At 37.9% G+C, this 15560-nt stretch overlaps 2 long non-coding RNA genes across 2 annotated transcripts; one reads left to right on the top strand and one right to left on the bottom strand.

Annotated features, from left to right (window-relative positions):
* The first annotated feature begins 906 nt into the window (after positions 1 to 906).
* LOC139984236 (uncharacterized) lies at positions 907 to 3072 on the top strand. Its single transcript, XR_011798982.1, has 4 exons — positions 907 to 1359; positions 1535 to 1706; positions 2146 to 2294; positions 2433 to 3072. It is a non-coding gene; the product is annotated as an uncharacterized lncRNA (long non-coding RNA).
* A 259-nt stretch (positions 3073 to 3331) lies between these two features.
* On the bottom strand, positions 3332 to 5324 carry LOC139984238 (uncharacterized). Its single transcript, XR_011798984.1, has 3 exons — positions 5247 to 5324; positions 4109 to 4260; positions 3332 to 3672 (listed from the first exon to the last, which is right to left on the bottom strand). It is a non-coding gene; the product is annotated as an uncharacterized lncRNA (long non-coding RNA).
* Between the last annotated feature and the right edge of the window lie 10236 nt (positions 5325 to 15560).

Here is a 15560-nt window from a genome sequence, read left to right as displayed (position 1 = left end):
TTCCTTGGGAACATTTTCCGTAATTTTTTGTAAAATGCCGATTTCCTTAGAAATGGTGATCATGTAACTACGTTCGATGAAGTGTGAATACCGAATGGGTGTCTGAGCCCCACACACGCACAGCGCAGCGTTGTAACTTCACAGAACCAATTGGTATAGACAGGGAGTTGTTATGGAACTCCCTGGTATAGTAGTGTAGTATACCCGTGTGTACTGTAATTAACATACTCTAATTAACACTGTGTGTACTCTAATTAACATCCGGGTTTTTGTGACTGGCACAAAACTTTTTCGGTCAGTGACAAATAGCGCCGCCGGTTTCTTGTACGCTAGCGCGTCTTTAAACAACTATGTCTTTTGCTCACATTTGATGAAATGAGGCAATCAGAAACAAATCTTTCATATTCCTTGCAATTTGTTCCCTTTTACAGAGCAATGAAGTTTCCAGCAGTAATGCTATGGAACTGGAAGGCCTGAAGCGGGAGGTGTTGTTTTACAGACTGGGTTTGTTTTTGGTTTTCTTGACCTTTGGTCCGTGTCCGTTGTTCTTAGCACGTAAAAAGCAACTGTATGTGTGTGGTATAATAAGCGTTTATTCTAATTTTCAGTGAATGTAACACATGTACAAGTCCAGTGTTCACTGGTCCCCTACCACCATTGAAGTTGCTGACTGGACCAACAGAGACAAGATGCTGTGGCATCCTCATCGGGATACACCGAAAAACCGCCAGGTAGTACGGACTACACTCCATCAATTCACTCATCTGATGAATCTGAACATGACAAATCAATTGGGAGGTTGCAGTTCTTTGCAGGGCAAAATCTCCAGGTCATCACTATGATGTTTGGCACATAACAAAAGGTGTCTATTTATTGCAAAATTCAATTAAGCTAATACAGCAAGAACTCTCTGTCTTGGTTTAGTGACCAACATACACAATGAATTTTTGTAAGCTTGCCCAAGTTCCTATTGCTACACCATCACTTATAAAACAAATTGTGGTAATCATCCATGATGAGATTACTACCAGTGCTATGTTTTGTTTCATTACGTAAAATTTGGTCTGAAAGTGATTTTTCTACAATGGACAATTTCTTATTTTGCAGGTACTTGTAAGAAAATTGACAAGCTGGGGAAAAAGAAAACCTGTGCAGCAGCTGGTGCCTGGGCAAAGAGTGTGAGCAACCACCTCTACTGGGTTGCAGCATCTACACCTGACGGTCATGTGATGTTGGCCAAGTAGCTGTCTGTTGCCAATCACATCCAAGATGTGCACCAGCATGCTAGTGATCTTTTCCCAAGATGTGTCCATGGCGAATTAAATGTACCAGGAAGAAAGAAGAAGTGGCTGCAACCTAGTAAGTGGTTCTAGGTATAGGTGTAACTATTATAACATGGGTGGATGTCCATCTCTCTTCTTGATAATCTTACGTTGAGAAATTGGAAGGTTATCCAATTTCTCAACGTAAGATTATACAATAAATGCAAAATGGTATCCATGACAACACAAAATCTATCCCTTTTTTTGAACAGGCACCGAAGTTTGTGAGAAAATGGTACAGGTGATAACTGCTAAGTGTTTGTAGAAAGACGTTATGCAGTTGTGATCTGCATATCAAACTTCAAACGTTGAAAGCTTTCACAGTGTAGTTATACACTTTGCCCCGAAGAATACCCACTACAGCTACCATGGAATGATCAGCAGGTAAACATTGAACCACTTTTATCAATTCTAGGCATCAAGGTTTAACTCATGTAGACATTGCACTTACCAGCTGCATAGCCTTAACACCCAAAAAGAATTTTAAAATATTTGGAAACAGATGGATGTCTTTTATTAGTAACATCATCAATATTTAATTTTCAAAATGGTTCATACCTAACACTTTCCTAAGTACACATTATAAACATGATCTTTGGTAAAAGCAATGGTACTCCCAGTCTTATATTTACTGTGAAACCAGCAGAAATGTTTGAAAGTGAAGATAAGGGGTTGAAAATTATCGGTGTATTCTCCACAAGTAATAATATTTGTACCCAGGTAAATACTTCAGCAAAACAATGAGCAGGTGTGTTTAGACACCTGCCATTTAATCATACTCAATTCTTATGCTTCACATGTTAGTCTTTAATTTTGATTTCAGACTACAGCTTGCTGCTCTCCATTTTAATGAAAATTCAAGCAGATCACAAGCCACCACAAATGAGGTAAAAGAAAGGTTTGCCATGAGGTTCCCAAAGTTTAAGAAAGGCCAAGCCACCGTTTCCAAGGTCCTTACCGATGCAACTTATGGTAAATATTTTTTCTTGCAACTACAGCCTCTCGCAGTGAAATGCAACTTTCATAAGTTATGTAAAGGCAAATTTGTCCATTAAGTCACAGTGTTACTTTTTTCCCTTGAATAAATAGTCTTTTTTATTGGGGTTGCAGGTTATGTAGAGAAACTGACATCAACTCTACTTCAGTTTGTGTAAGGCTGGAAGAAGCACTATAGAAGACCTTGAGGAAGCTTCTGCCCCACCACCACTGGCAAGCTCTTATGTCCATCCAGACAAAGAGGAGGCTGTCCAGCAACACAAGAGCAGATATAACTAGTATACAGCTCTACTGATCTAGCCATCTATCCGTCCGTCCATCTGCCATCAATTTTAGTTTTATGTTACTATACCACCATACTTGAACAGATTCACTTAAACATTATATATATTTTATAAGAAAAACTTATTGTATTGTATGATCATGAAAGTTGGTGAGCACTATGATTGACCAATGGTACAAAGGGGGGGGGGTGTGGGTTATATGAAAGGTTAAATAGTGATCACTTTCACCCATTTTTTTTAAATGCTGAAATGCTGCTTCTACAAATTATATTTAAGTTAATCAGTACTACCGCTTGCCAATGGTACATACTGTATGGGACCCACGTGAAGTTTGTTACACATTTTTTTGTATGAAGTGAAATTTATTATGGGGACAAAATGTTTTCATCTAGCCTGAACATTGCAGGGATAATGTATGGGCCACCCTCCTTGTTCATTAGGGGACATGTCCTCTTCCCCATTCTCCTCACCCTGACCCCTCATTTAAGTCTGTTTTTATGTCAAATAAATATTTCAAGTATTTTTTAATCTTATATAGTTCTTATGTTATGTAAGTCTTTCTTTAGCTCTAATTTTTCCTTCTTTTAAGTTACAGCTACTTCTTGAGAAGTTCTTCAACTTCTTGAAGTAATTGAAAGTCGAGGCTTCACACAAGCACATGCATATTCACACACTGCCACATTAAGCACTCATTTATTCCTCATTGTTTTGTGAAATTAAAAATAGTTGTAGACAATCACAACTTCCAAGTTCATACTTTCTTCTGTCACTGATTTTTTTTTCTTGCTTTCTTTAATGTTAGAAAACCATACAAAATCAGCACTTTAAAGTAGATGACCAATGAAGATTTTCATTAATAAAAGAGACACACCTTCTCTTGATTTACCGTTATGTTTATTTAGTACATGCAAATTGACAGTCGAGGCAATCTAAAACCTTCATAGTTGTCTGATGGAAAAGTGTCTCTAATTTTTAATACGGCACATGCTGGGAGGATCACCCTGACATCTTTCCCCAAAAACTGCCAACAAAACCTCACTAGTTGTCGATACGCCACGTGTCGATACTTCCTACAGATACAAAAGAAAGGAAAAGAAGAGAGAAAAAGCTTGTTCAGTACCAATACTTGCAAGCTGTGTATTGAAAACATACATTAGTTCTGTTTGGATTGTTATCTAATGCTAGTTACAATGTTTAAATGCCAAATGGTGGAACACTTTAAGCATGACATTGAGTGCTGGCCACCCAGATGAATTAAAGTCCATGAGTTGTACCTCTCTTCAATGATCAATAATGACAAGTGCTGCCCATTCCATTTTATTTATTGTACATTTCAGCATAAAACTGGTGCCGTGTAGTTAAAGGCTTCTAAAATTATAATAACATGAAATTTCTATGGCAATTCGTGTAAGCAATGCAGTTTTTCAGAAATCTCATGTAAACTGCTCTCTTGGATTTTCTCCATACTGTTGGCGGTAAGCAAAATATGCTGTCCTCAATCCCCACCTGTCAAGACAGACAGCATGAAATCCAGGATGTGTTGTGATGCATCCTGCACCTTCTTCTTCCATAACAACTTTCACCTGATCAATTTCAGTGCAGCATCTGCATTCCCTCGCAGTTGTCATTATGTTATGGCACAATGACCACAGGTACACCTTTATGTGAAAGAAGATTGAAGTAGTAGTAGTAAACCACAAGAAAGACCACTGTATATAGAGTAATAAATTAGTGAACGACAATGCTGAGGGAGTTAGAAACTGTTGAAGTTTCTGTCTATCCTGTATTTCATGAACCACTGCAACAAAGCCCAAGTGCAACCCACCAAATTTCCGAATGTAAGAGATCTTTGATTCCAAAAAAAATCGCCTGTAACTGACAGAATGCACTGTTCAATATTACTGAAAGTTTTTACTGCCCAAATCATCCTTGTTTATTTCTATAAGACACCACCCCAAGATTAGATAAACAGAAAGAACAGACCCTATGTATTCGCTTGGTCAGCTAATTAAAGCCACACTCTGATGACCAGGAGAAAATAAATGAGTGGTCTGATTAGTGATTATGTGTTAGTACCATGGTCGATTGGAACCATTTGAACCAACAATCGTACAAAATCTACGTTAATGGAATAAGCAGGCTCATATCGGCTTGACCATGAACAAATACTCATTCCGATATCATTCCAACAACTTGTGCCTTTCAAGATATGCATTAAAAACTGAAAATAACTTGTTGAGATGATCTGATGAATAACAAAATAATGTCCTTTGAAAATAAGGCACAGACTTTTTCTTAGAGCAACAGTTATTGTACTGCACTGTAGTACTGTGATGGATTCAAGCCTAGGTTCTGTTCACCCTCAATGTTGCATACAGATACAGTTTCATTATCATGAGTAAATTTGATGGGCAAACAAACAGGGCAAACAATAATTTCCTTCATTTATCTATTCACCAATTAACCACAGAGTGAACAGACCTTTAAGTGACTGAATCACAGTACCCTAAGCCACTGATGTAGGCCTTGGTCAGAGAATATAATTCATATTGTCACTGACCTAAGCCAGCTAAACTAACGTTAGGCATAACTATGTTAGGCCTTGGCAGCCACAGGCTTGCCTAATTCCTGCTTGATCACTTACACGATTGAGTGAACAACCTTCGATTGAGTCCAAATTAGCCTAGGCTACATGCCTACGAAAACTTTGTTAATCGCTTTCTACAACAAGTATGTACAACTACAACGTACACTGGCCTGAAGCATTCGGGCGGCGTTCGATTATTAAGTATAATCTTATCAGAAGGCAAACAATGATATTGACACTGTGATAAAGGACACTTAAATTCCCAAATATTTACTGGTGAATGGGGGGAATGTTCGACTAACTCACGTATCCTTCATTATTTGAGTACGTACCAGTCCAAATTCCTTTGGCGATTACCTTCATCGCCTTGTACATCTCCTCCTCCAGCACGGCCCTCGCCATCGTTCTCGTCACCGGAATCATCCGTTTCTGGTTCGTACATGTAAGGCTAGATATCTCCGCCGCCAGGTAAATATTGTTGATCGGCGATATTCTCACCATCATTCTCGCTACTTTCGTCAGTATCTGAGCTCGATACTGAGAGGAAAATATGGCACTGTCATGTTTGTTTTCGGTAAAGATATCTAGTAATAGCGTGAATTCGTCCAGTAAAATATACTGCACAGAAGTGACAACTTCATCGACGTTCTGCGCTACAATACCGTACGTCATCAAAAATGAATACGAAATTACCTGGCATTCGATGGCCTGATATGAGCGGTTATATTTCACCAATTTTGAATCTGAAGGATTTTTCTGTCGAAAACCATCGAAGTCGATTTGGGATAATTGTTATACGTTATAAATAGTTCAGTAGAGTTTCGTTTTCCGTGTCACATGTCCTTTAAGCAAAATTTATAACCGTAAATGTGAAATGTACCAAAAAATGACTTAGTACAGGTCAATGAGTTTTCTCAAGTTCTAAAAGTAGTACAGGGATGATACTTGGTATGCTGGTTACCTGTGCTAAGGTGCATCTGAAAATACAACATTCAGTTAATTATCTCATAAAATATGCAAATGAGCTCATATATTCAAATCTCAAATATGCAAATTAGGTGTGACTCGTCAATATTTTTTCAACATGATTTGTATTCCCGAACACATGTGCAATATATTACGCTTTGTTTGAATTACAAATATTGCTCTTGTTTTGTGTAATAACTGCCAATTTAACTGAAATGTCCAATTTGTGTGTGTGGAAAATTGTAATGTAGGTGACACCTAATTAAATATGCGAAAACTTTGAAGAGCCCTAAAACACCAACAATAGGTTATATCAGCATTAATTAGCAATTTAGACCTTTAAACACATTTGCATATGCAAATTAGCTTGAACAAAGGAATGACTTTGATTGCCTCATTAAATATGCAAAAAACAAAACCAAAAATAGCCAAAACTAGTTCCAATCAATTGAAAACTTAAATTCGCAGCTTCGAAATTGTGTTTAATTTTAAAGAAAATATTTTATGATAAGTTGCATATGCAAATTTCATGGTTACACTACACAAAATGTAGATCTCTTGTGTATTGACGACAATTAATACACATATAACTATAATTCTTGCATACACCTGTAATTATATTGAAGTTGAGAAGGATATGTACATACATGTGTAATATTGGAGGCACAGTATTGAAGCCACATTGCACATGCATACAAATGGGTTTGTTTCATACTTGCATACATACATACATGTATATGCAATATAGAAGGGTCACTTTTACTTCAATTCAGTACATAAAGAAATTGAGTCATGAATGTAAATTTTATAATCAAGCCCAGTTTACATGGTTCACAAAAATGTTGATAATAATAATGGTGCTATATTTACATGTAGGACTGCATTGTACATGTACTCGACATTAAACTGGACTTGATATTTGCCCAAATCAGTTGACATTGTTCATGTTTTCATACAGATGCACACATTTTATCAGTCATAACATTGTTGATTGAATTACACGTCAATACATGTTGTACACTGTAAAAAGAAATCTTGAGGATTTTTTTTTATCGACAATTTCTTTTTTCTCCTCAATTAGCTACCTTACAGTGTAAAACTTGTCTACATTATAGTGAGTAAATCATCATCCCATTCTTTTTTGAGGGGATAAATAAAAAGTTCATCATACGGAAGGTCATAAATTACAGTGTAAAACTGGTAGCCCTTCTCAAAATGCAATCTGTACTCATCTTCCATCAACTCCTCAACATCTTTTGTGGTACTCTTACGAAGAACCATACCCTGCTAGGTTACTAAGCTTGACCCATTTGGAGATAAACAAAGATGTTTTACTCCTTTGCACACAACATTTCCTTTCGACACCTCTGTTGAGTTTTGCCAGGAGTTTTTCTTTAAGTTCCATACGGCTCTTGTCCTTCAAAGAATTAGATGAGCTCGCTTCTTCGATAGAACTTTCACATTCAACATTCAACTGATTTCTAATTTCTTTCAGTTTTGTTGTGAGCTGTGGTGTGGATATCGGTTTCCCTCCAGACGTAAAAAAAAACGACCCTTTCACAATTCCACGGTTAACACACTCTTGGTCAACTCATCTTGTTGGTTCTCCATAAGCTTGTCAACATCCTCTACATTTTTGCATATGAACCCACAAGTTTTCAGTACCGCTTCGGTGTTGGCAATGGTTTCAGAAACCAGTGACAGCTCTTTGGCTTCTTTGTCCTTTATTGTTGCTTCCCTTACTTTAAGTCGGTTTTGTTTGATAGCTTTTCTTTTATCTTGGTATAACTTTACCACATTCTTCCTATTTTTTACAGCTTTCTTCACGAGGTCATCTCTCGTCTTTGTGTCACATGTATTAAGTTGTCACATGTATTAACTTGAAGTTTTCTTTATACTCCACAATAAAATCCCTTGCATGGCAAGTGCTGATATGTTGGGACTGTTTCGTTTCAGACAGTCCAACCTTGCGAACACACGTTCTGTAGCAACGTTATCCTTTGGGCGGGTCTGGGTCTCCCTAATCAGATTTTTGGTTCCTTGCTTTAGCAAAAGGAACCTATGCAGTCAGGTTGGCGTGTGTGTGTGTGTGCGTCTGTGACACTTGCTTGGGTACGCTCTATCTCAATAAGGGAATGTTGGATTGAGGCCAAACTTGGACTATAAATCCGCCATATGGAGAAGGTGTGCCGTATTGTTTTTGGTGCCCACAAAGGTCACCAAAGGTCAGTTATGGTCCAAAAACCGAAAATATTAAAACTGCAATAACTATCAGTGCCAATGTCCGACAAGGTTGATATTTTGGGACAAGTTGTGAACTGGTTAGGGGAACATTTTCAAATTTAATGGTCGTGTGATCCGAGGTCACTAAAGGTCAATTAATGATAAAAAACTAGTATTTTTGCGATAACTTGAGAACGAAATGTCCGTTAGAGTTGGGAGTTGCTTCAGTGTTATCCAATTGTCGACCCGCATCTGGGTGACCCTTGACCTCAATTTGACCTTTGGAGACCTTTAGGTGTTTTTGTGGATTTTTACAGTTTTCATGCTATTTTCAGATGTCAAAGGTATCTTCTGATCATAAATGTCAATAGGTTGACCCCGTGTGACCTTTATCTGCGAAGTTATATGGGGTCAAAGTTTTTCGGTCGGAGTTAGGATGGTTGTACAGACTTGTCGTTTTGTTTTTTGGAATCAGGAGATTAAACTACAGGTCCAAGGTCAAAGGTCACAAGGAAACCAAGGAAACAAGGAAAACAAGGAAACCAAGGAAACCAAAGGAAACCAAGGTCAAAGGTCACAAATGTCTGGTTTTGATGCTAGATTTGGATATCAAAGGTACCTTCCGATCCAAAATGTCAATTGGTTGACACCCGTCAAGTTAATTTTCAGACATTTAGTGTAATAACTCCCAGTGCCAAGGTGTTACACTGTTGATATTTTGGGACAAGTTGCTAATGGTATAGGGGAATATTTTCAAACTTAACGGTCATGTGATCCGAGGTCACCAAAGGTCAATTAATGATAAAAAGGTAGTATTTTTGCGATAACTTGAGAACAAATTGTCCGTTAGGGTTGGGAGTTGCTTCAATGTAATCCAATTGTCGACCCGCATCTGGGTGACCCTTGACCTCAATTTGACCTCTGGTGACCTTTTGGTGTTTTGTGGATTTTTACAGTTTCAATGGGTTGACCCCCGTGTGACCTTCGTGTGCCAAGTTATATGAGGTGAAAGTTAATTTTCAGACATTTAATGCAATAACTTCCAGTTGCAAGGTGTGACAAGGTCGATATTTTTGGAGTAGTTGCAAATGGTATAGGGGAATATTTCCAAACTTAACGGTCATGTGATCCGAGGTCACCAAATGTCAATGTTAAAAAAGTAGTATTTTTGCGATAACTTGAGAACGAAATGTCCGTTAGGGCAGGGAGTTGCTTCAATGTAATCCAGTTGTCTACCGCATCTAGGGTGACCCTTGACCTCAAATTGACCTCTGGTGACCTTTTCGTGTTTTGTGGATTTTTACAGTTTTGATGCTATTTTCAGATGTCAAAGGTACCTTCTGATCATAAATGTCAATAGGTTGGCCCCTGTTTGACCTTCGTTATATGAGGTCAAAGTTAATTTTCCGACATTTAATGCAATAACTCCCAGTTCCAAGGTGTGACAAGGTTGATTTTTTTGGACAAGTTGCAAATGGTATAGGGGAATATTTTCAAACTTAACGGTCATGTGATCCAACGTCACCAAAGGTCAGCTAATGTTAAAAAAGTTGTATTTTGGGGGGAGAAAATGGCCAAAAATGTTTGAATTTTTACAGTCATGCTCTATTTAGGTCTCACCGATCAAAAATGTCAATTGGTTGACCTCCGGGTGACCTTTGTGTGTGAAGTTATGTATACAAGTTCAAAGTTAATTTTCAGACATTTAATGCAATTTAATCTCAATGCCAAGGTGTGATATGGTTGATATTTTGTGGACAAGTTGTGAATGGGGTGGTGGAACATTTTGAAACTTGAAGGTCATGTCATCTGAGGTCACCAATGTTATCATATCTGTTGACATGCTTGTAGGTCTCTTATATTTCTTACATTTTCGACGCCATATTTAGATCTTAAAAGTGCCTTTGATCAAAATCCGATCACATTTTGTGATCACAAAAGTGTTGGCTATAGTGTTGGTTACTTTATGGGAACATGTAGGACCACAATTACTTGGACTATTTCAGCCCAATCTTGCTTGATAATACTATGTGTATTGTCATATACCCAAGCAAGCAAGGAACCACAATGCCCTTGGGCTCTTGTTTAGGTACCGTGTCCCCACAATTTTTCTTGACCAAATATTTAATTTTGATCCAGCATTAAAATTTAAATGCAAAGGGCATGCTGAAGTTCCCTAAAACTAAATTACGCCTAACAGTTAGGCCTAGCCTAGGCCAATTAGTCATGAGATAAAGAGGTTTGGGAGCAACATGCCAAGTCTGGATGTATCATTACCGGTGATCTAGGCAAGGCTATTTGCCAAAAAGTTGTATGCTGCGCGCGATTCTCTCAATAGATAGCCTAACAACATAACCAAGCATTCACACGTCCCCACCATTATCCAAGATGTAGCCTAGGCTAGGGCCTTAGCCTAATTGCGCAGACTGCTTCAAATAATGGGTGCGGCCCTATCCAGATGACCAACATTATGCATTTTGTTCCCGAGAGCGACTGTCCAACCCCACTGCACTTTTTGGGAGAGTGCTGCGATAAAAACCGAACCCCAGTGCCGCTGGCGACCACAGTTTCTACGAGGGTAAGAAAATCTTCGGACCCGAGCCACAAGTCTCTCAACCCCCAAGGATGACCTTGTTCACTCACACTCACAGAATGTTGTCGGTCGTATACACACTGACCGACAGAAATCAGGGCAGCTAATAACCATAAAGATTTATTGCAGCAGGAATCTGAAACCATGGGACGGTGATAACCTGGCAGGACTTTTTAGTGGGTTATGATCCTCTTAGGGGCTCCAAGGGGAAATAAATGGGCATGTTTTCTCTCGGGCGAAGTAATTAGTCACTGAACATGAATGGGAATATTCCGGCACACCTCCATATACTCAAAATACTGTAGTGTTTCAGAATGGAAACATACACTTCCGTTCAGGAGCTAGGCCTAGGGCGAACTATGCCTCATGAAAATCTGCCGATTCTTGTGAGGCCAGGCTACAGTTAGGCCTTTGCTAGGCCCAAGTTAGGCCTTTGCTAGGCCCAAGTTAGGCCTAGATTAATAGGCTAGACTAGGCTGTGACCTAGCATGCCACACACTGAACAATTGCAGTGCGTTATTCTGAGCTACGGCAATAACACAATAGCATCAATAGCAAAACACAAACGCCATCAGTTGGGTGTAATTTTCACGGGCATTGTGACACATTGGAGGACAAAGTGGTTACCCACCCATTATGTCAAGCCCCTGCAATCAATCATCAATGAACGAGAAGATGAATTTGTGTCATTGATTACACAACCATTCGCTTTAGAAAGGCCAAAGATCATTTGAGTCCTCAAAGTGTTCATTACTATTAGCAGGAATTACAAAGAGGAGGATCGTAACAAAGAGTAGGAAATTTGATTACTGTGACCATATTTAGTAAATTTGATGTTTTGTAACTAAATTACTTCTTTATAACATACAATTGTTTTCTTGATTTCTTGAAAATAGGTGTACATAGAAGAGGAGGGATGTCATTTTGCAAGATGTGACTACGAAGAAGAAGATTTGTTGCAAGCTGTGGGGTCGACACGTAGAATCTGTTGCGGGTTTCAGTGAAGGATCCACTGTGGAAATTACCAATGTAGAGGTTGATATATTCAACGAAAAACACCAGTTTAAATCGACCTCGCTCTCTGCTGTAAAGGTATGCATTTTATGCTAATATATATAGAATTGTACCACGTGCCTTCCATAGGTTGAACATCTTTAATTTAATTTCCTGAATGGTTTGACCTAAGATTTCCTCTTTGTTTCATACTTCTTTCTTTTGATTTTCTTTTGTGTAATGAAAAAAGCGATTCCAACCAGATATATCGGCCGAATTTCATGTACTATCCAGCAAAATCTCGTTCACAAGGTCCAAACAAATTGGATTCAGTGCATCCATAGTAGTATGTGTTATAGAGCATCGTTAAAAGATTAGTGACCTTAAGATCTCACAATTCTCATTTCGTTTTTTAACGAGATTGCACCATTAAAAAAACAAACTACCAACCCCAAAGATACCTACACCTACCCTCCCAAATAATAAGGTTGACACCTTTATCACTTTCTCCAAACACTAGCCTTCCAAATTTACTCACATTATTTATGCCATTTTCTTAGATGGATATTAATGAGGTCTCAGGATAAGCCAAAATCAACATTGCAATTACATGTCGTCCACAAGGCGATTTATTGACACTTAGTATGAGATATTGATACCACCTTTTGTTTTGGAAATTGACATGCATATATATGAGGCTGGGCTTAGCCTCATTTTGAAACCTAGTTTAATATGAATGATAACTCAACAAGATAATGATCGATTAATGCCATACTTGGTGGGTGGGTGGTCCATGATGTGCAGATCACCCCTTTTCATTGTACTCGTATCATAACAGGGTTAATTGTGGAAACCTTGTAACACTATAGCTCAACAAGAAAGCATGTATTTATTTCATATTTAGTGTGTAGGTGGACCAAATTAGGTACAAGATAGCTATTTTTTATAGTGGAAGACAGTCATCCGATCAACTTGTGAAAACCGTGTAAACACAATAAAAAATAAGCCTACAAAGATCTCGTATTTACGATGTTGGTGTACTACCTAGACAAAACCACAATGGTTTTGTTCTTGTTATTTTAGAAGTGGACCAAAATTCCCAATAAAATTTCAAGGGAAAAATGGCTGAATAAAAAAATCATGACAGTAATATGATAACACTAAATATTTTACCTTATCCTTTTTCGTTCTCTTTTTGACAGAACCACAAGTTATGTCATGACTGAGTGTGCGAGTACATTTAAAATGTCAAAAACCATACTTGAGAGATATGACATGTCTCCAGATGACTTGCTGAACGTGATGCCAGTAAAGTGTGGAACGATGGAGGAAGAGGATATCAAGGAGCTGGAATTAAAATAGATATGTCCCTGTATCTTAAGTTTCACATTTATTTTTGTTATTTTCAGATTTAAATCAACTCTATAAGTATAATTTTTGTTTTATATAAAATATCTTCAAACAACATTTTATCTTCACGTTTCACATTTATTTTTCTTATTTTCAGATTTTAATCAACTCCATAAGTTTTTGTCTTTACATAAAATATCCTGAAACATAACATTTTATCTTCACGTTTCATGTTTTTTTTCTTATTTTTCATACAATCCTTTGGGTTCGTATATTAATAATGTCCCAACTTGTATTAATGATCTAGCTTTGAATGTCACAACTGGTCCTGTTACTATGTTGGGTGTTTCTTTTACTTTTACTTTCTCAAAATAGAAACTCTTTCGTTTGAACTAGCAACCTAAATTGTCTACATTGAAAAAGTGCCTCCGGGTATGGTCTGGTAGAGACCTGACCCCGATTGGTTGAAATATTATTGTCAAAACGTTTGCTCTTTCTCAACTGGTTTCCTTTTCTTGGTTTTGCCAAACCCTCCAATTGGATTTATTAAAGAGCTCGAGAGCATTATTTTCGATTTCATTTGAGTAGGTACTTCTGATAAAGTGAAGAGATCGTCAACGATAAATCATATTAATAGTTTCATCAATAGCCTTAAGTGCACATGGATGAAACGTTACTGAAACGATATTCACGGTCCATTGAAAATTTTGTTTGATTTGCAGCTTTAGAAACTTGGCAAGCAGTTTCTGTTTCAGTGTAACTGCAACGAAAGAGATAAAAGCATTCCAAATAATTTCGTAAGTCAGATTATTAAAGGAGAAATAAACTCTGAGTTTTTAAGTGTACATGCGATAGGGAATAATTTTCTCATTGCATCTGTGAAATAAGTAAGGAAAATAAAGTTTCCCTGAATTTTACGCGAATTTCCCAATTATTTTATTTTACCCATTTGAACAACGGCCATCTTGTTACTTTGAGTATTGAGGGCGCTTCAAAAGTGACGTACACCAGCCACATCGTAACTTCAAAACAAAACAGCGTTTATACGAGTTATAGTATATTCACACTAACTTATTCGCTTAACTTATTTCGCCAGTCAAAATGCCTGAATTCCAAGCCTTTGGTTGTGTTAATCGAAGAGGGGAAGAGGGAGCAGGAAAAGGAAAAAGATATTACGTTATTCCAGATGGAATAAAATATCCAGAAAAGAGGGAACTTTCAGTGAGTTGGCTGAACAATATTGGGACCAGACACACGGTCGATAAGTTCAAATTTGGATCGCATAAAGTTGTGTGCGAGGACCATTTTCGGCCAGAATGCTTCGAAGAGGATCTTCGTGCTCGATTGATGGGAGAAACCCCCAGAAAAAACTAAAACCAGATGCTGTGCCAGAGGTTTTTGTTCACAGAAAACCGAGAGGAGACGCTGCTCGTTCGAATAGAGCCTTGAAAAGGTCTCTAAAAAAGTAAGTTGGCCCAGCCTATATAACGAAGTAACCTAGGCTAGACTACGCTATGTGCAGTAATATCGTTATCCTGGCCTAGTCTAACTTAGGCCATCGCTACTTGTGTGCTTTCCTCTGCGGCAAAGCAATACCCATTGCCTCTCAAACTAGAGAGCCTAATGATAAAATCGCCCACATCGGTCCAAGCTACCAACGCGATAATAGGCTTTTGCTCCTCTTTTCATAACTTCCAGTTTTAGTGTTTTGGTTGAAAGATTTGCATAAATTCTAAGGGGATTAACATTAAAACTTGCATACTTACAAATTCTCTCAGAATGTACATGATGACGTAGCCCAGCCTAATTGTAGCGAAGAAACTTAGCCTAACCAGTTGTGGGCTAGGTTAGGTTACTCTACGCTTCTATACTACAGAACAGTTGCAAGCATGTACATACATATGTTATTTTACTCTATGATTTTAAAACAGTGACTCAGTGAAGTGGAATAGGTCCCAGTAGAATTAAAAGCACATTTATAGAGTGCATCATACAGGATAAAAAAAAATATTGAAGAAGTTGAAATTTAGGTACAACCAGCATATGAATAACCCTATCAATAAAGTACTCTACCCTCTGAAATATTTTAAGCAAAGTTTGAACTACCTTTGCCCCCCAGCTGCATTTTTGGTATACACTGTTTTAAATGTTTCTTGACACAGTACCACATCCCTGTACTGAAGTTCCTATAGCTACTATTTGCAATAGGAGTCTGTTGTGGGAAAATTTCCCCTCAGATAAACACT

This window comes from Apostichopus japonicus, chromosome 17 (assembly GCF_037975245.1).
Source record: "Apostichopus japonicus isolate 1M-3 chromosome 17, ASM3797524v1, whole genome shotgun sequence".
In the NCBI taxonomy this organism is placed as follows: domain Eukaryota; kingdom Metazoa; phylum Echinodermata; class Holothuroidea; order Aspidochirotida; family Stichopodidae; genus Apostichopus; species Apostichopus japonicus.
The sequence above is the reverse complement of the archived record's forward strand: the minus strand, read 5'-3'. Positions and strand labels throughout refer to the sequence as shown.